We start from the raw sequence: 20,316 nt of genomic DNA on the forward strand, positions 1-20,316 counted from the left end.
GCAAAACAAAGAGCCCAGCTGAGGTCAACAGAAATCAGAGAGTGAGTCAAGCTCAGCTGACTGAAGCTGGCAGGACTTGCTCTAAGGATGCTCTGCAGAGCATCTCAATCAATCCACTTACAGAAGAAGGAAAATGAGTGCCTAACTTTCCCTTCTGGTGGGCAGCTCTGAGAAGGCTGGCAGCTCATGCCTGCAGCACAGCCAGCTTCCAGGCTGTCAGCAGAAAACAGCAGGAAAGGCTGGCGGGGCAGGGGGTGGGGGGTGGAGCAGAGGTACCAGGGCTGGGCAGGTCCTGCCCCCCATCCTCAGGGGAATGATCAGGGCTGGACAAGCACTGTCCTTGACCCACCTCTGGCCCTGCCAGAGGCACAGCATGGGGAAGGGGCCTGAAGGATCCTAAGACATCACACCCTCCCTGAAAAGGGAAGCTGAAGTAAAAGGCAGAGGGAGCCTTGTGTGTGTTTTTATTATTATTATTTCTGATTAAAGAGGAATTCATTTCATCTTTGCCTCCTGCCAGGGGCTGAGGTGCCGCCATTGAGGTTAACGGTGCGGAAGAATACAAAAAAATTTCATTGAGGAGGATTATAAAAGTTACTAGCTGGAACATTAACAGAAGAGTAACTTGTAAAAAATGCAATATTACAATATTCACAAGGACGGTAGAGCGTGGTAAAGCTATAAAATTCAACATTAAAATCTTCTACAGCCTAGATAACCTAGTTAACAAACATTGTATTGGAACTACTTTTTCCGCGGTGCTGAAGTGCGCGGAGCTGGGGGGGGCAGAGCCCTGTGCGGCGGGAGGCCCCTCCCCGGAGAAGCGCGATCTTAAGCGGAGATCCATAAAGGCGCGCAGCCGGCGCGGATCCAGCCCCTGATTCAGCGCTGATGAACTTTTTGTCATTAGCAAAGCGTGGGAAGTGATTTGTCTCATCCAAACCCGCAAACAGGAAACACCGATTCATGTCATTTGTCACCAGCACCAAGTGCCCATATAAATAACAGCCAATATTTCCCTGCGCCGGCTGAATTCTGCAAGGCAAAACACCGGCAGCGCCTTACAAAAAAATAAAATAAAATTCAAATTTAAAAAAATCGAGGGGAGTCAGACTTTACTATTATTATCATTATTACTATTATCGCTGCTTCTAATAATAATGTTCTCATGCAAGGACGTCAACCTTAAAGATAAGCTGATACCACCCTTCCAAAATCGGCACTGAGAGCCGGCTGGCTTTAAAGTCTCGCTACACTCGGCGAAACTTCTTTCCCTTGCAAGAGGCGGGGATGGCATTTCGCCTTGTTGTGTGTTATTTTAATGTTGTTTGTCGCCGCATCCTTCTCCCCCCGCTTTCTGCGCCCTCTGTTCTGGGGCTGCGGAGCCGCGGGAGGCAGAGAGTGTGGAAGGGCCGGGGAGAGAGGAGAGGGAGCGAGGATTGCTCTGAGCGACTGCGGAGTGGAATTCAGTTCCCTGGGGAGTTAGCAGACAGTTTGTGGAGATGTTACTCCAGAGTTTCAGACTATGATAAATATGATAATTTGTATAAAATTTGAATGGGTTCTTGTTTTCAGGGAGAATGCCTCCGATGATGAATGTTCATGATTTTCAGATAGATGGCTGATAAAAAGTGTATTGAATTGTTGAAAGCGATTTTAATTTTAATTCTCTACCTGCAGATGTCTGATAATAATAATGTCTCCTAATAAAATAGGAAGGTGTCAGTTTAAGCAGCAGTATTTCGCTTCACTTCATCCTTCCCATCCCCAGACTGTGGCAACATTAACCTCTTCTTATAAAAAGGCACATAAAATTATTATAATTACAGAGTTATTAATTTTAAAAAGAGGGTTAGCAGGATTTTTTATTATTATTAATAGAGCTCGCACAGTACCCCTGCAAGTAAATCCCCGTGTGAAATGATGGATCCGATTGCTAATTCTATTATTAGATATTGCCTAGGAATTGCCTTTCGGGTTTTTAATTAGAGTAATTGAAACTAGAAGAGGCGGGGCTAATTATTTTTATTTTCCCCCTTTGTTATTATTTAAAAGTCATTGATAATGCTCCCTGCATTCAGATCTCGGCTTCAGAGGAGTCTTACAACAAAGCAACAAAGGGAAAACAGACAGATCCCCGGGTCTGCAGGCTGGAACTCCCAAGCCAGCAGTATGCGTGTATTAGGTTAATTGGGTTTTGTGGGTTTGAAGGACTTCATAGGAGACCATCCTCAACCCAGCTCCTACTGCCTCTGATATTTCATGTCACAAACAATAGAAAAAAAAAGAAAAAAAGAAAAAAAGGAAAAAAAAAACCACAACAACTCTGGTAACATGAAATCAATGACCTGGCAGTTACACTCTAATTAGCGCCTCCTGCGAAGCAGCCCAAAGCCAGCCCAGGAAAATCACAGGCAGGCACACGCGCACCGTGGGGAGCGGGAGGCAGACACGGGCTGCGCGGTCCCCTCGCCCAGGGACCCCGGCTCCAGCCGCAGCGCTCCCCGCTGCCTCTCCCACCCGCTGCCTCTCCCACCTCACCCACCCGCGGCGGGGAGAAGCTGTGGGGGGGTGCTCGGCCGCAGCCCCCGCGCCTGGCTAGAGGGCACCGGCCCCGCTCCGCTCCCTGCGGGGCAGCCGCCAAGCAGCCCCCGGCTTCGCTCTCGTTTGCCCTAGCTATTTTTCTCTCGCCCTGAAAGAAGCAGACAGTATTGTCCATTCATCAGAAAGGCAGGAATTTGGTGCTTCTGGTTAACTCCGAGCTGGGTAATTCAGGGAGAAAAGAAAGCTGGATAAATGACTCGATAGTGTAAATTAGTGTGGAGGGCGCAAATCGCCTCGCAGAGAAGTGTGATTTTATAAACAACAGCATCATCTGGCAAAAGGGTAAAGAACTGTGCAGAGCTCACAGCTTTTCTAGAGCATCACGTTGATATTTTATACATGCACAAGAGAGGAGAGAGAGAGATACATATAATACACGGGCATAAACACAGGCTGTGCAAGCACATGGGAGCCTTCCCTTTCAAATCTCTGCACAGGTGCATCTCTCCACACATTAAATGTTCCCTAGCTGTCTCCAAAGAAGTGGTTATGTGCAATAAAATATATATAAATTAAAGTCTCCTCATTTTGATGTAGAGATTCGTTTTTATATTATACCTTTCGTATATATTGCCATTCTCTCCACAGTCGAATGTATTTCGGGTATATGAGCGTAGTTGTGAATATAACATATATACTTATAGTTACGCAGGGAATCTGAGAATTGGCAATACATCTAGCAATAAGAGAACTCGTTAGATACATAGTTGCATAAAGGATCGTGTACAGTTACATTGAGTCCCATTAAGAGAGTGAATGGCAGTCTGCGCCGTTTCGCACACGAAATTACAATTATAAGTTCCTGAGTACAGAGCAGGAGGAAATTGTCAGAAGATGGGGTGGTCCGGTCCCCCTGCCCAGTGCCCGAGACCTCCTTCCCGCTGGGACGCTGAGGGATTTAGGAAGTCGGAGATGGGGAACAGGCATTTATGCAGAGCAATTAGAAAGCAGGTACCGCTTCAAAAAACGGATTTATTAAGGGGGAAAGGAGTTGAAATTATTGGTTTTTTTTTTAAATGCGCATAAACGAGTCTAACAAAGTAGGGAAGCAGAAGCAGCTTGGCGTGTAAGGTATCACACTGGAACTGCTTCTGCTTCAGACCTCGGGATTAATCAAAGAAATCGGTGCGGCTGATGAGGAGTTATTCAGCAGCTGAGCTCTGGAAAACTGCATCCCTGCTTTCTTTATACATTTTATTATTTTCAATTGGGTTGAAAAATTAGGAGTGTTTAGAGAAAAGAAATTCACATTTCTTCTTCCAGCGGGCTGGAAAGCTTTGATTTTATTTCCCCCCCTCTCCTCTTATCTTTCCTTCCCTTTCTATTTTTCCTTCCTCCGAAGTTTGCAGGGGGGACTGCAGGAAAGGATGCGTTTGAGAAAGTCAGAAATTGAAACACTTTTTTGGAGGGGATTATTCTACTCCGCCCCGCCCGCAGTACTCATGACTCCTGTTTCCACCGATGATCCCAGTCCTGGAAGCCAGTAGCCAGGGCGTTCTGCACTCTCCGACGCCAGTCAGGGAAAAGGGACAGATCTGGACTCTTTCTGACAGTTTTCCTTCATTGTGCTTTTAAATTTCTCCCTGACAGGGCTCGAGAAATGCTTTTGTGTCCGCTTACGAGCGGAGGGTGTCACCCATTTACATGAACACTCGTCGATGGCAAAACTTTCTTAGGAAACTTGCGGTACTCCTGGCAATCAGGGGGAAGATGGCAGCTGCCAGAGGCGCCCGTTGCCATCAGACATCCGCAACTTTAGCCGCTTCCAAAATAATCCTGAAGAACCCCCATTTCCAGGCTGCCCATCTCCTCCCGCAATTATTTTTAAGAGCGGATCTTTAATGCTGTTGAAGCAGGATCTCCCTCCCTCGGCCGGCTCGGAGGCAAAGTTGACAACCGAAGGGTTGGTTGGATGAGGGGAGGGACAGTAACTGACACGAGTGGGAGACGCCAGGAGCGGCTCCAGCCCTCCGTACCCACCCTCTGGAGAGTCCGGCCGGCCCTGTCCACGCATTCGAGGACCGCTCGGGGAATAATCCCCCGAGAGCGTTTCCTATGGATTGCCGTGCGAAAAGGAGAGGATAGCATCTCTCCCCTGATGGCCGAAAATGTGTGATAGTGGAGGGGGTAGGGAGGCGGAGAAAAGGAGTTCTTGGGCCAATTTATTAGTTATTAAAGGACCTTTCCAGGACCTACATAGCTCAGGGGCATTTCTCATCTCAACTCCAAACAGGGGAAAAAAAAAAAAAAAAAAGTAGTCAGCTATCTTTAATCATTGACTCGAGGGCACATTTCACATCATCTCTCAAATCTGCATTTTTTATGAAGTGGCCAAAACGTGTGCTGTGTGCCTAATTTTCTCTTCCTTATAGGCGTTGAGAAAAGTAATGAGAAATCCGCTGGAAATTAACTTGCTTTTTCCCCTGCAACCTTCTCCCCTCATGAGAGACTGAAACTTGGATCCCCTCGCACACACTTTTATATCAACTGGTTCAGAGTCCGGGAGCTGCTGGGGGTGGCGGACCAGGCTGGCGGAAGGCTGGGGGACACTGGCCGCAGCGGAGTTAGGAGACAGACCCGAAAACTTCCCTTTTCTCTGCGGCTCCCAGACCATAACAGAGATTCTTGTCACAAGGACAATGGTTGTGTTCCTGGGATAAGGTGAAAGGCACACGAGTTACATCTTTCCAGGCTTTTGCACTTTCCGTCAATATTCCTCTCCCAAACCTACCCCAGCCCCCGAAACGCTCTGAAAATTCAGCGCGTCCCAGAGATCCGAGGAGGCAAGGGGTGTAGCATGACATGTGCTTCCTATATTTTAACATAAGGGTACGCGTTATCATTGTTGTCATTATTGTTCTTATCATTATTAATGCCTGGGGCATTGGAGTTTTCCACCGACGTGGAGGAGGCGCGTAAGGACAGGCTGCCTGTAAAGGGAGAGCCACTTAATTTCCTTACTTTGCCACACTTCGAGGTCTTTTGTTGTTCCTGTAGGTGTTCCTCAGCCCTCGCCCCACAACCTGGCAAGAGCTGCGGAGCCAGGCAGTCTGGCCGTGCCACCGCCCGGCCGCAGGGCCGCCTTCCTCCCCCCCCGTCGGAAAGCAGTTCCCCGGGGAAGAGCAGGTCCTTCTCCCTCGAAGTGCCAGGGAACTGTTGCTTCTGCCCGCCGGCCCACACCAGCGCTTGTGGGGACGCTGGAAGCGACTCCCGCGGCAACTCCGCGGGGCCCCGGGCTGCCGAGGGACGCTGGGGCAGTAGGGCAGGGCCGGGAGCTCCGTGACCCCCGAGCGCGGAGGGGCGAGGGGCTGCTGCCCCCCCGCTGGGCAGGAGGCACTTCCTGTGCCGGCGGAGAGCGGAGGGGGTGCGCCTGTTCCCCCTGATCCCAGAGGCCCCCTGGAAGTGAACCTAAAAAGAAAAGTGCAGGGAGAAATAATTCTTACAGCTCAAAACAGCGTTAGTCTGAGATTTAGGAGCACCATAAAATACCAACGGGAAAATCGCCTCGGCGCGGGCTGCCATAAATGTTTCTGCTTTTATATTCTAATTCTGATGTCTCCCAACTGTTTGACGGCTCTTTAAAACCTCTTTTATCTTATCTTTACTTCTTTTATTTCTCTTCTCTTCTCTTCTCTTCTCTTCTCTTCTCTTCTCTTCTCTTCTCTTCTCTTCTCTTCTCTTCTCTTCTCTTCTCTTCTCTTCTCTTCTCTTCTCTTCTCTTCTCTTCTCTTCTCTTCCTCCCCGCTCACTCCCTTCTTTCTGTTCACAAATGCTAGGTTTGTTTTTTTCCCCTCGTCTTCTGTTTCCTCATATTTTATATTTTTTCGCATTAAATTGTTATCTCAATTCATCCATCCATCTATCCTCTCTTCATTTTCAAATTAAACTTCCCCTTCTTTTATTCAGATCTTTTTTCTCTAATATTAGTGAAAATCAATGCCTGTCTCTCTGTCTATACATCTATCCTGATTTCCGTCTTCTCACTTAGTTCCATCGTTCTTTTATTTCCCCTCCTTTTGCACATTAGGACCGGGTGTTCTCTGCCTCTCCAGCCTCTCGGCTTTTTTACATGATATTCCAGTTTTCCCTTCCTTCTCTTTCTGGCAACGACGACCAGGTGACCCCTCCCCCCCTGCGTGTACCTTCCCCTCATTCCCACCCTAATCCACGTAGCGACTGCCCGAGCCCTGGCGGCAGGCCCTGCCACCCCAGGCTATCTCTAAGAACAGGGCAAGCGAGGGCCACCTGGCACCCAGCTCCTCGGGCTTGAAACTTGAGGGAAAGAAGAAGCGATCATCACACCGCCGCCTCCCAAAACCCTGGGAGCTCCCAAGGGGTGCGGTAGTCGCGATCCAGAGAGGCTTCGCCCCGTTTGGCCAGCCGCTGCCCCTGGCCGGCTGGAGAAGGGACGGAACATTTAGGGAAGCGCTCTTAAATCTCAGCCTCACCGCAGTGCAGTGGGGGGTTAAGAAACCCCGTGCACCGCCGGGGCTGAAGCAGAAGCCCCCTCCCCCGCCCGTGCCCGGCGGGGCCCGGCCCTGCCGATCTGCACTGCCCCCTCTGGCAGGACGAGGAGTTCGGCCGCTCCGTCGAGGAACAGAACGGGGGCCGCTCCGCTATGGGGGGCGCCAGGAGCCCTGGCCCAGCGGGGATGCGGCCCCCACGGCTCCCTGCGAGCTAGTGCCGGGGCTCCCGACCCGACCGCGGCCGGGCTTGGTGCGCCAGGGTGGTATCGGGAGGCCGCCTAGCCCGCTCGTCTCCGCACCACGTCCCTGCCCCAGTCCCGTCGGCAACTTCATGCCAAGGCCGCGATACCGGCGTCGCTTGACCCATCTTCGCCAGCTCCCGCCTGTCCGTCTACCCCGCCAGCACGCCGATACCCGGCCCGAGAGACCCGAAGGCAGCGGGAGCCGCTGTGGGTGCGTCCCGCGGGTAGCCAGGCGGATCCCACCCCAAAGCAATCTGAATCCAACGCCCCCCAGGCACTCACCCCCACTCCGCAACTCTGGCAAAACCCTTCCCACTCCACTGCTCTCCCACCAACGCAGCCCCCAGAAGAGCAGCCTCTCCCCTTGCCAGCAGCATTGGTCCAACTTTGGTAACTCAAAGTGTTCCTGCTCATTCCACATCCTCTACAGAGTTCCGATCCGGAACGGAGGCTCCCTCCGTCCTCTACTCCTCTCCCTTTCCCCAAGCCCTTCCCAGCTCCACCATCACTGCCAAAAGGCACCAGGTAGCCAGCCCACCTCTAAGGCAACCGTGCGGGGCACAGCGGCAGCGACACGGACATCCCCGCACCTCTGAAGTCACCCCGAAACTCTCGTGAAAGGGCCAGGTCTGCCCTGGGCTCAGCTACCGGAAGGGCAGACCCTAGGCAGCGGCCTCCGAGTGCCGCAGCCCCCCGGCTAGGGTCGAACTTCGCCTCTGCCCCTGCATCTCCCTCGCACGTTCCTCAGCAGGTCCCGTCCTTAACATCCTCTCTATCTTTCAAAATAACCCTACCTCGGACAAGGGAGAGGAGGCGCTGAGCAAAGGGAAAGGCACCCATTTCCTTACCATGCTCTCCTGCCAAAGGGGCAAGCAGTGCGTATTTCCCCTTGGCACTGAAAAGCCCTCTGCTCCCCGTGCCACTGGTGTCTGCCCTATTACCTGTTGCAGTCACTTTATGTTTCGGTCTGCGGGGAAACAGCCTGCCCCCCTCCTGCATCCCACATTCCCATCAGGAGTTTATTCCTTAAAAGACTCAGTCACGGTTTCCTAAGCCACGCAGGAGCCGGAGCCCCAAGCCCGCAGCGGAGGAGGCCGGAGGTTTTCCCGGGGGGGTGAGGGACAGCTGAGCTCCCGCGGCCGGGTGGGGAAGAAGTGGCTGATGCTCGCCGAGAGCGGGGAGAGCCCCGCTCCCTCTGCCTCCTCATTTCCCTGGGAACTTTCTGTTCCGGAGTTAACTATTAACTGCAGGAAAGCAGGCAATTTTCTTCGGAATGTGAACTATTTCCTTTATCCAGCAGATAGATGGGGTGATTGATTAATATGGAAATTGATATTAAAATATGAGTGGTAGGCAGGAGCACTTTCCCTGTAGTCACAGCCGCACGGAGGAACAGGCGTCCGGGGCAACCGAGCTACTGCCAAAGGTTTTCCTGGTTCGCCAAGAAATGTTTTAATTGTGAAATACATGCGGATATAATTATAATAGCTCACATGAATGCATTCTGAACAGTGCTGAGTGAAAAGGCACACGGAGTGGGCACAGGAGCACTCACAGGGGGTAGAAGTGCCGGGAGTCCCGCCGCAGAAGAGGGAGGTGTTGGTACAATGCTCGGTGGTCACCTCGGGAGAAAATGCGGGGGCGTGGGTCCCGCATGCTGGCAGGTTCGGTGGGTAAAGAGTAGAGATTCACGTATATAAAGACGGTGTCTAGCCAAGCGGGTACCTTATACCCATTTGTAGGGTAGCAGTTTGCTGCAAGGGGAGAAGTGAGAGATTACAGCAAGGAAGGCTACAATTCTAGATTGGAGTTAGATGAGACTTCAGCACGGCTTTCCGATAGGAAGAGACTTGGGTCCGTAAATACACCCACCTCAGCTGTTCACTTCTTTTAGTTGCAGTAGCACCTGTGCTCTTTGCTTAAGGGTCTCAGTTTGACCCCAAGGGGAACTGTTACACCCCGGGAAGCCGGGAGAAGCCGGGTCCCCGTTTATCGCGGCCCTACCATGTGTTGTTGTTTTCCTTCGGCCAACCCTCTTCCAATTACCCGGCGCATCTTTTAATTAAGAGGAGGACTGGCTCGGCGGCGCCCTGCCACCCCCCGGCCGGGCGGGGACCCTAATGCGGCCCCGGGCAGCCTCAGCCCTGTTGCTCAGCCCACCCTGAGCCCCCGGGCAGCCCGCCTGGCCTCCCCCCTCCCCGCAGCAGTGCCTGGCACGGGCACCTTCTCCCGGCCCGCTCGGCTCAGCCTCCCGGCGATATTTTTCATGCTCCTTTCTCTCCCTCCCTCTCTCTGCCGAGCCACATATTTACTTTCCCTCCCCTTCCTCTCTCTTTATTCCAGGGAGGGGAGAATTTTCCAGTCCCCCTTGCGCTTTTCCCATCTTTATTAGATTTGCCCCTCACCCCATGCCCCTCCGTTTCCCTGCCCCTCGCTGTCCCCATCCCGTGTCCCAACCCACCCCTCTCACCGCTCCCCCCCCTCCTCCCCCCGCCCCGCCGCCGTTTGTTTGTCCTGGTGCCCGGACGATCATCGCGGTGTATGAAGTTCTAACTGGTTTGTGTCAGGCAGCTCTCTCTAAGCAGCCTGGCGTGACGGATTAAACATCAACTAGTTAAATAAAAATTAATATCAACTGCCTCCTAACTTCTAATGTCATGTTGTTTATAACTAATGAACTGATTAGGGGATAAACACATCAGGAAGACATTTCTGCTTCCCTGCTCTTTCGAGAGAGATTTGCAGAATTCAAAGTAAATCTCCCAGGGTTCCTCCTGGGTTTTTCCCACAGCAGTTCGGGGAGGGGGATTCCGTGGGGTTTGTTGGGGCTAGGTCGGAGGAATCTGGTGCGTGTGTGAGGGTTAGCTGGACTTATTTCAACATCGTTCCGTGGAATCACGTTTCACAGCGGCAGAAGCCTGCGGCTGCGAGCAGGGCTCAGGCTGCAGCGAGGCGAGGAACCGCTCCAGACAGATCTGGCAGCTACTGCAGACCGGGCTGGAGACGAAAAATGCTCATTGCTGCCGTTATTGACTTTTGGCGTCCCATTTTAATATTTAAAATGAAACTTTTTTCCCTCGCTTGAAGCGACAATCGATTATTTTTAAGTGTTATGAAAGAAAGTGCTCCCTCCACCTTCTTTGTTTTTACAATGATCCACTTGTCTGGGGCATGCCTTTCCTCAGTTCGCATTGTTAACATTTTCCTAAACACTTTAGAAAAAGAGACAAAAACACACACAAAAACCCCAGCAATCTCATCTTGGAGAGGTCCCAAGCTTTTAAATACTGTTTGCCCAGCACCGCCGGCTCTGACAAGACAATAATAACAGTGGAAGCTTTTTAAAACCAATTTAGCAAATGCAGAAATGTAATTTTAATGAAGAATCGATAGCAGAATGGTTCATTTTTTTCTGGGACTCCTTGTTGGAGCTGAGAGAGACTTTCAATCAATGGGGAGATGGAAGAGGGGGGTAGAAAGAGAGAAAGAAAAATATTCACTCAGTGATGTCTTTAGCACTAGGGATTTTTCTTCTTCTCTTTGGAGCTTTGTTTTATTTATTATTTATTTTCAGTCACGAAGTCTTTACCAAAACGCGGCGGTGGGAGCAAGGAAAAGACGAGTGGACAGATAAATGGACGGATGGATGGGTGGGCAGACAGACAATCTCTCAGAAGCACAAAGCAAGGCGCTCACAGGCGCAGACTTCAGAGGGCTGCGTTCCACCGCCTCCAAAGTAAACGGCGGAGTCCTCGTCCCCCACCCCACCTGTACGCTGTCTGTGTCCCCGAGCTGAGCGCTGCCAGCTCCCGAGTGGGCTGTGCCACTGCATTGATCCCCCTCCTGCCCCAGCCTTGGCCCAGGGCTCTCCTCCCGCTTCCCCCCGCAGCCAGAGCCCACCGCCTCCCTTTTCAACTTGGAGGAAGTTCCTCCTCTGTCCCGCGTCCCCCTCTCCCTGCCAGCCCCTTTCCGAGCACATTTTTATGGTAATAAGACAACAAATTAATCTGCTGTTGCAACAAGGCTTCCCTACAGGTAGCCAATTTGCGGGAGGGGGGCAAGGGGAAGCAGATTCAAAGTCCAGGCGCTGTCCCCTCCGCGGGATCCCCCCAGTCCCTTTCCTCCCCTGCTGTACAGCCCCGCTACACTGGAGCAGGTGAGTCCCTCTCCACTTTTATAAGCAGCAGCGCTGCATTTCCTTTGATTGTTATTTATTTTCCCCTCCTTTTAGCCTGTCCCGGCTCAGTAGAGCGGCGGTTCTTTATCTGGCGCTTTTTTTTTTTTTTTTTTTTTTTTTTTTTTTTTTTTTTGGTGGTGATGGTGCTCTGGTGTGTGTGTTGTTATCTAAACCGTTTAGTTTTGGGTGGTTGCGCCTAGATCTCGAAAGTCAGCGGGGGAAAGCAAGACACCCAAGCGGGGAGGAGAGAAGCGAAGAAAAGGCCGCGGCGGATCTACTGGTTTGCAGCCGTCCCGGGGAGACGGGCCATTAGGCAGAGGAGCCATGGCTCAGAGCTCAGGGAGAGCAGGTAAGGGGGGGGTTGGGGGGCGCCGCTGAATATTCAGCAGGGAGGGATGAGACAGTCACCCCCAACTCCCTCCTTTGGCAGGAGGCAGCTTGCCTCTGCTCTCCTCCATACACACCCTCCTTGCCTCGCCAGATCCTCTCTAATACTTGCCATCTCACCTGCTAAACGTCTCCCTTTCATAACGGGCGCCCGCTCCAGACCCCTCGAGGGCCGGGTTCCCACCGCGTTTACCGTGAGAGCTTCGCAAAGACCGACAGGGGAGCCTCCAGACGCGAGCGGGAGCCGGGCCGAGCCCCGTGTCCTCCCTGCCCGGCCGTGCAAACCCCGCCACCCGCTCTCAGCCCCCGGCCTATTTTACATTCCGGTTTTGGCGACGTGCCCCAGCTCCGGAGGTCTCTCTCGTTCGCAGAAAGTTCAGGGCATGGCCTAAACTCTTCCCCCACGGACTCTCTCCCCACCCCGTGAAACTTTGCTCGCTGTGGTGCCTCCTGTGCTTCTGGACCTGCCCTGTCCCCGCCTCAGGGCTCTCCGGCAGCCCAGCGCTTGGCGGGTCCCGGCGGAGCCGGGGTGGGGAGCAGCTGAGCCCCGGGAGCGGAGCTGAAGGGGCCGGGGCAGCATCGCACCCCCGTGGGACTGGGTCGGGGGCTCTGCGCCCCCCGAAACCTGCCCAGCCGACAGACGGGACTCCGGATCGCCCCCCCTTTCTCCTTTGTCAATTTTATGATTTGCAAACAAAGCTTCAAACACAGCCCGCCGGAGAGGAGCGGGTTTCCTCGGCGCTGCCGCTCGCAGTAAATGCACAATTACGCGATTTGGTTCCCTCGAATTGCGTATATAAACAGAGCTATTGATTTAGGGATTTCGGCAAAAAGAAAAGACAGAAACCTAAATTCAGGTTTAAAATGCAAACCTCGCCGAGTGTCAGCACAGAGCCATGCTACTGCCCCGGCTGCCAAGAGTCTGCTAAAGGGAAGCCTCGGAAGGAAGGCTCCGGCGGGCGCTGGAAACCAGGGCTGCCAGCTCCAGCTTCCCTTTGTCATTTCTGGGGGAGTCGCAGGGTGAAATATCCCCCGTCTACAGTGTGATTCAGGTGCACAAACGGAGACATGTAAGGGAGGCAAATAAAAACAGCCGCCCTTCAGACAACCACATCTCTTTTCTGTCGATAGATTGCCCATATATAAATGTATGTGCATCACCTCAGTACATCTTAATATTTAAAACGTTTTGTGTGTGTGTGTGTGTATGAGCATATATACACATACACGTGCGAGCGAATATTTTCATAATTAAGCCAATTAAATCTATTTTTTATATATATATAGTATATTATATATAAACACTACACGGATTTACCAAAACGTAAAGGAAAAATATAAAGGCAACGAAAAAGGCCTCCTAAAGGAAAGGCCACAACAGTTTTGCTTTTCTTTCTTTCTTTCTTTCTTTCTTTCTTTCTTTCTTTCTTTCTTTCTTTCTTTCTTTCTTTCTTTCTTTCTTTCTTTCTTTCTTTCTTTCTTTCTTTCTTTCTTTCTTTCTTTCTTTCTTTCTTTCTTTCTTCCTCTGTTCTGCACCGAAAATCCTCTAGGGCGAAGCTGAAAAAAACCCCACCACCTTCAGAAAGTTTGCAGCCCCTCTGTTTCTTTTCCCTTCTGTGTTTTTAAAGGATCTGCCGAAGTCCCTTTGCATCTGAGGTTTAAATAGGGAGATCAATAGAAAACAGTTGTAATGATCTAATTAATTATGGCAAAATTAAAAGCGAGTAGAAAATCAATCTCTGATGGTGTTGAAGATGGAATTAAATTGATAGTCCATCTGTTCACCTCCTAGACCGTATAAATATGCAACCCAAGGACGGAGCTAATGGGATCAAGCTGCCTGGGAGACTCAATCTCGCTCTTGTTTTCACTTCTTTCCTTCCCGAAGTTCAGCCCCGCAAGCCCCGGCTGTCCGTGCTCCTGTTCTCAGCCCTGTCTTTACCCCGCGTTACTCCGCTCGCTGGAGACACGCAAACAGCCTTTGTGCCGATCAACTCACACCGACAACAGCAGCCCGCAAATTTGAGGGTAAAAAAGCCGTGTGGTTGTGGTGGGGAGTGAAAAGGGAAGCTGAGCAGGCAGCGTTCAGTGACAGCGTGTTCCCCATCATGCTGTTTTTAAATCAAGTGGACAGGCTTGATGATGATGATGGCTACGCAGTAGTTTGAGGATACTTTTTCTTCCTCTAAGCTTGTTTTTCACATCGGTCTGGGGTTCAGAAAAATCATTAGTTCCTTTAGCAGGATTTCTAAAAAATGCCGTTTGTACGCTGACGGGGACAGGCGACACACGGAATTAGTGTTATTTGTCGGGTGTTTTCTGACTCTGTGAAGCTCTAAGGGCAGAGAATCAACGGGAGAACCTCGGTGCCGCCCTGTTCCGACGCCGGCCCGCTCCCCATCCCTGCCCGCCTCTCCCGGGAGGGTACGAGCACCCCTGTGCCGGGCTCCCCTCGGGCCCCCACAGCCACCCGCCTGCCCTCCGAGGTGGCATGCTGCTGAACTACCAGCGCCACTTAAAAAGAAAGGAGAATTGGTGCCATTGCTAAATTAGAGAGACACCACGGAATTCCTGTATTTGCCCGTTTAAGACAAATAATAGTAATAAAGAAATACCCTTTCCCCCCCATTTCCCTGCTGATTTGCAGGTGCAGAGTGCATGCTGACAGCAGAGAGAGCTAGGACGAGCTGTCAGGCTGAAGGAGTTCCCCACCATCCCGGCCCCTTTTTAATTGTGAAAAATGAAAGCTAGATGCTGCGGTGCCGTTGGAACATAATCGAACAAAACGATTATGTTTGTTGTCCGGGTTAGAGCTGTGTGGGGTGGGACAGAATGCGGGGGGCGGGGGTGTCGTTTAAATAAGTGAAGTCTAAATATAAATCAACTAAGACAGGGGGTCCCAGGCCCGACTCTTATCGCGTGTGCACACCCCCGCCGTCGCGCCGTTTCTGTGTCGCGCGTGTGGGGGCGAAAACATCTATCGTGTCTCACCAGGTTGTGCTAATTTCGCGCCGCCAAAGCCCGGGAGCCGATGGGGAGAGTCCCGCCGGCTTCGCCCGCCGCCCGCAGCGCCGCGCCACGCCGGGCCGGGGCCGGGCTGCCGGGGCTGGAGCCGGTCCCGAAGCCCAGCGCAGGGCCGGAGGAGGAGGGGGAGGGCGTGCCGGGCCGGGCGCTGCCTGCGGGGACTTCCCTGCCAAAGTTTGTCTTCCCCTCACACTTCCCCACCCAGCCAGAAAGAGTGCTCGGGGAGAGCAGTCTGCAGCACCTAACGGATTTATTAATTGATGTATTGAAAAGAAGGACTGATTGACATCTCCTAATGGAAATTACAACCCCGGTTCCCTGCTGCAAGTTGCTCTCCCGGCTATCCCTTCAGAAAGAAACCCTTGAGGTGAAAGGTAGATTTTCATTTAAAGTGCCCCCGTCCTCAGTTTCACAGATTAGATACGTTTTAAACACAGACACACACATATTGCAAATTAGAAGTTAATTTAATTATAAATCAAAGCTGGGCATAAGTCTGCACTCACCACAAAGGATCCATTTAGCAGAATGCAACCACCTCCCCTAACTCTGGAAAACTGCCTTGCAGAAATAACACTGTATATACATTGCCAAAGTTATGGATTGTGCACAGTTCAAAGAGATCAACGGGAGATATTTTTTCTCCACGCTGGGGGAGGGGTAAAGCCCCGTGTGTCAGAAATTAGCCGATCACATGTTGACAATTTCTCTTTCTCCTAGAGAAAGGAATTTGCAGATAAATAAAAGTTTGCATATATGTAGAAGGTTGTAATTCTGAACTTACAGGCTGGGAGGGAGTCGGAAGCGGCAGATTTTTGAAGTCCAGCAGGTCAGGATCAACAAACGCGCTCACCCACGCACACACACGCACACACGCACCCACAGAGCCGGGGTTGGTATTGATTGGTGACGTTTGGTTTTCAAACCTCAGAGAGGAGAGGAAGGAGGGAAGGGATCGGGGTGCAAGACAGGAGAAGGCAAAACAGGCATCTAGAAAAAGCGCTCCGCGGCTCGGAAGAGCTCCATCCCGGATCCACTCGTCCTCTCCCTGCTGCGCGCCGCTCTCCCCCTCCTGCTCTGTTGCTCCCTCACTCCTTCCCTCTCCCGAGCCTGCCCAGCTGAGGCAGCCAGGGGAGCTGGAGGGAAGATGAGGTTGTCGGTTCACAGTTCAGTCCTTCCCCGCCCCCTCCACCTTGCAGCTCCTCTTTTTAAGTTAAAATTCTCCCTTTCTTTGCTTCTTTTATTCTCTTCTTCTCTTCCTCCACCAAGCTCAGTCACCCCTTCTTTCAGCCCCTCCGTTTCCCTGCACACTTCACCCCCCTGTATCTCGCTCCGTGTCTTCCTTTTCAGATGCACTAAATCCCGAGGCCATTAACGGCTGATGTTAAAGAGGGATGACTCTTCCTGCCACTCTCTAATTAGGTGCCGAACTTGGGCTTTCGCGGCTCCCAGTCAGGTGAAGGGAGCGAACTCCCCTGAGCGAAGCGGACAGGCGGAGAGAGAACTGAAATAGCCCGCTTTTCCGGCTTTCCCAGAAAGACGGAAGGAGGGGAAAAAGTTTTCCCACCAACTTACGACTAGTTTTTCCCTAAGCCCTGCAGACCCCCGCCTTCCCTCCCCGCCCCCGCCGATGCAAGCACTGCTTCGCAAGCAGGACCCCCCGCGCCTGGCCGGGCAAGCCCCGGCCCTCACCTGCGGCTCTCGCACCGGGCGGAGGGGCTACGCCAGGCCCTTTGTTGGTGGTTCCCAGCCTTTGTTAGCTGTGGAAGCGAGCCTGCCTTCCCCGGCCCAGCTCCTGATGCAGCCCCCAGGACCGGAGAGCCGCCCGTGGCGAGGGGAAGCGGGGGCAGAGGCAGGGCTCACAACTGGGCTGGGGAATCACTGCCAGAAGCACGGCCGGGGCAACTTTGGGGAGGTGTGTTCGTGTGCGTATAGAAATTGTCCGGGCTCAGCTTGACTGCGAAGGGAAAGAAGAGGAGGGGAGGGAAAGGAAGGACAGAAGAAAAAGCGAGGGAAGGGGGAGAAAGGGGTAGAAAGGAAGCTATAAAGGAAAGACGGAGTGAAAGAGAGAGAGGAAGAGAAAGAAGAGAGGAAGGGAGAAAGAAGGGAAGAGAGAAGGGAAGAGAAAGAAAGAGAGGAAGAGCGGAAGAGAGAGAAGAGAAAGAAAGAGAGGGAGAGAGGAAAAGAAAAGAAAAGAAAAGAAAAGAAAAGAAAAGAAAAGAAAAGAAAAGAAAAGAAAAGAAAAGAAAAGAAGAAAAGAAAAGAAAAGAAAAGAAAAGAAGGAAGGAAGGAAGGAAGGAAGGAAGGAAGGAAGGAAGGAAGGAAGGAAGGAAGGAAGGAAGGAAGGAAGGAAGGAAGGAAGGAAGGAAGGAAGGAAGGAAGGAAGGAAGGAAGGAAGGAAGGAAGGAAGGAAGGAAGGAAGGAAGGAAGGAAGGAAGGAAGGAAGGAAGGAAGGAGAACAAGACAGAGAACAAGAGAGAGGAAAGAAGAAAGAGAAAAAGAAAGAAAGAAAGAAAGAAAGAAAGAAAGAAAGAAAGAAAGAAAGAAAGAAAGAAAGAAAGAAAGAAAGAAAGAAAGAAAGAAAGAAAGAAAGAAAGAAAGAAAGAAAGAAAGAAAGAAAGAAAGAAAGAAAGAAAGAAAGAAAGAAAGAAAGAAAGAAAGAAAGAAAGAAGATAAAGAGGGAAAGAAGTGTGTGAAGTCAGCTCGGAACTTCCTCGCCGGCCCCCTGGAGGGAACAGAGTGCAGAGGACGCCCCTCTCCCCGGCAGGACTCTTTGTGCGATCATTTTTGGAGATGTGAATCCCAGGCAGTCATTACCACACTTTGGCCCCTCTGACTGCTGGAATTACCCTTTCCGGGGACTTTAATGGGCAAGCCATAGGGTTTTTCGCTGATCCGCAGCAGTTTTCGCTCCCTCCCCGTTTTTATGGGTGTATTATAGTTAGGGGTTATATAAATGTTTTTGCGTGTGATAACTGTAAATCCTAACATTTGCAAATGGCCCGAAGGCAAACTAACCTTGGACGGGCAGCGAGAGGGAGGGAGGGTCTCCCATTACTGCTGATTAAAAGGAGACTTTAATAAGCGTCTAATTCACTCATCGGGAGTTTTATGGAGAAATTAGAGGACGACAAAAAAAAAGACATCTCTAGCGTGGGGGGAGGAGGCAGTAGAGGGGGCTCCCACGCCTCTACCCCAGCAGCAGTCCAGGGCAAAGGGAAGAAGCAGCTGGGCCTCGCCAGTGCCACCGCCTCCCAGCACGGGAAAGGGAGGAGGGTTCACATCTGGGCTAGCTCCTTTGGGTCGGAGGAGAAGCACGGAGCCACCCACACCCCCGCCCCGCCACTCCGGGCCAAAGAAATGAGCAGCCAGAGGAGCAGCGGTGCTCCGGGACCGGGGAACAGAAAAAAGTACAGATACGTGCCAGGGGTTTTGTGGCAAAAGGACAAGGCCGGCCCGCGGAGGCCGCTTCACCAGGAACCAGGTCGGGGGACTCCGCGTGCAGCGAGGGCTCCCCCCAAGCCCGGAGCCGGGTGCGAGGCTCGGGGGCAGGGATGGACCGGGGCCCAAGCCTGGCACCAGGATCCGTGTGCCCGCTCCTGTCTACCTGCCTGGGGAGGCGGGGGGGGGGCTCGGGCGGCCAGCGCAGTGGCCGTCCCCGTGTGTCTGTGGCCCGGGAGGCTTGGAGACTCGCTCCAGCTCCGACCGGCCCGGTGCGCTAAGGGGCGGCTTTGTTACAGAAGTGTCTCTTCACATTGTTGGCTTTTCCCCCCTCTTTTTTTTTTTTTTCTTTCTTTCTTCCCCCCCCCCCCCCCCCCCCCCCCCTCAATGAGGCTGTAAAAGGTCTCCAGCTTGTCTCGTTTTTGTCGCAAACGCTCTCTTGTAAAGAGGAGAGGTTAAAGTGTCGGGGACTGAATAAAGAGCAGCACACGTGGGCTATTACCATTCAGGGCAAACAAATGCAGAGAAGGGAAAAGCCAGCAGCAGGCAGGGCGAGGGGGGAGCGCGGCCCCCCTGGCGCACACACTCACCCGCCCCGCTGGCAGGGCCCGTCCGCCGGCCTCCGTGCGGTCCCGGCGCCCCCCAGACATGCAACCCACCCATGGCTCACAAAAGAGCGAGAGAAAGAGAGAGGGGGAGACATGAGGGGGTCTTAGATGGGAAAAAAAAGAAAGTAGCTTTAGGGGAAATGTGCTGTGGAGTGTGAAATTGCAGCCCGTGGTGCTCCATATTGTACCAGAAGCTCTCCAAAAACTCATCCTCCAACGTGACCAGAGGTGCTTAGAGCGGGAGAGAGGAAGAGGGGGAGAGGGGCTCGGAGACACAGGGGGAGGGTAAGGTTGTGGGTCTTTTATTCTTTTCGCGCTCTCTTTCTTATTATTGTTCGTTTAAAACCTAACTTTGTGTTTATTTGTTAAACTCGGCCAAGAGCAATCTCGGGTTTCCTGGGCAGAGTGTCTACGGAGGCAGAGAGGGGCGGCAGGGCCCTGTCTGCACCCCCTTGCCCTTCCTAGCCCAGGGAAAAAATCCTAGGCACCTTTGAACAACACCCCCCCCCCCACACACACACACACACATATCCACATTTCTACTCGTGCTTCCTGCCCTGCCTAATTATTCTTCCCCCTCCGGGGAAAATCGGACCCAAGCACCCCTACAGTGATCTCTGGCCTGGACTTCCCTTTCCTCTGGATGCTGTCTGGGGAGACGCAGAAGGTTATCCCCTCAGGCTAATAATCTCTCTGTCCTCAGACAAAGCACCCCAAAAGTCTCTCAGGAAGATTTTTCCAAAGCATCCCCTTCCTTGAAGACCCCTCTCACACCCACGCTGATTCCTTCCCTTAAACGCTCACATCCCTGGGCTTTCTGATGTTGTTGTGGTTGTTATTCTTTATATTTTCACAACCAGGTCCCTGACTTTCCTCCGAGGTTAAACTAGTTGTAGTAAGTTAGAAAAATACATACGGAAGGTGAGCGCAGATTTATCCTCTAAATTTACAAATACGGTGCTGGGGAGTATTAAGGGCAGAGATAAACCACCTCCGAACTACCAACATGTATGCTGAAATCGCTGGCACACACGGCAAGGGAAGGAAACAGGCGGACAGAAGTCAGCAGCATCTCAAGGTAGTTAAACATAAAACTTGTGCCCCTACAGCACTCCGTCCCGCTAGCCATAGGTCGCCTTCCACTGGTTTCTAGTGTAATCAGCTGGAGGCAACCCGTAGAAAACTGGGAGCCAACGTGGGCGCAAGTCCCGGCTCTGGAGGCAACGACCATCGCAGACACCACAACGTTGCTCCAGGCCTGACTTTTCCAAGGGGCTCCCCCGCTGCCCGACTCTCCGCATTCCCCGGCGAGCGCCCTTCCCCGGCTGGCAGCGGGGCAGAGGAGGCAATGCCGGTGCTGCGTTTGT

The 20,316-nt window shown here is 52.2% G+C and overlaps 1 protein-coding gene across 1 annotated transcript in view; it reads left to right on the forward strand.

Annotated features, from left to right (window-relative positions):
- The first annotated feature begins 11,739 nt into the window (after positions 1-11,739).
- PAX2 (paired box 2) overlaps positions 11,740-20,316 on the forward strand; it is a 100,398-nt gene continuing 91,821 nt past the window's right edge. The window contains exon 1 of the mRNA XM_051619381.1: positions 11,740-11,838. The gene's annotated coding sequence lies outside the window, so the exon portion shown is untranslated. The remainder of the gene's footprint in view (positions 11,839-20,316) is intronic.

The sequence above is a fragment of the Apus apus genome, chromosome 4 (genome assembly GCF_020740795.1).
Source record: "Apus apus isolate bApuApu2 chromosome 4, bApuApu2.pri.cur, whole genome shotgun sequence".
Classification (NCBI taxonomy): domain Eukaryota; kingdom Metazoa; phylum Chordata; class Aves; order Apodiformes; family Apodidae; genus Apus; species Apus apus.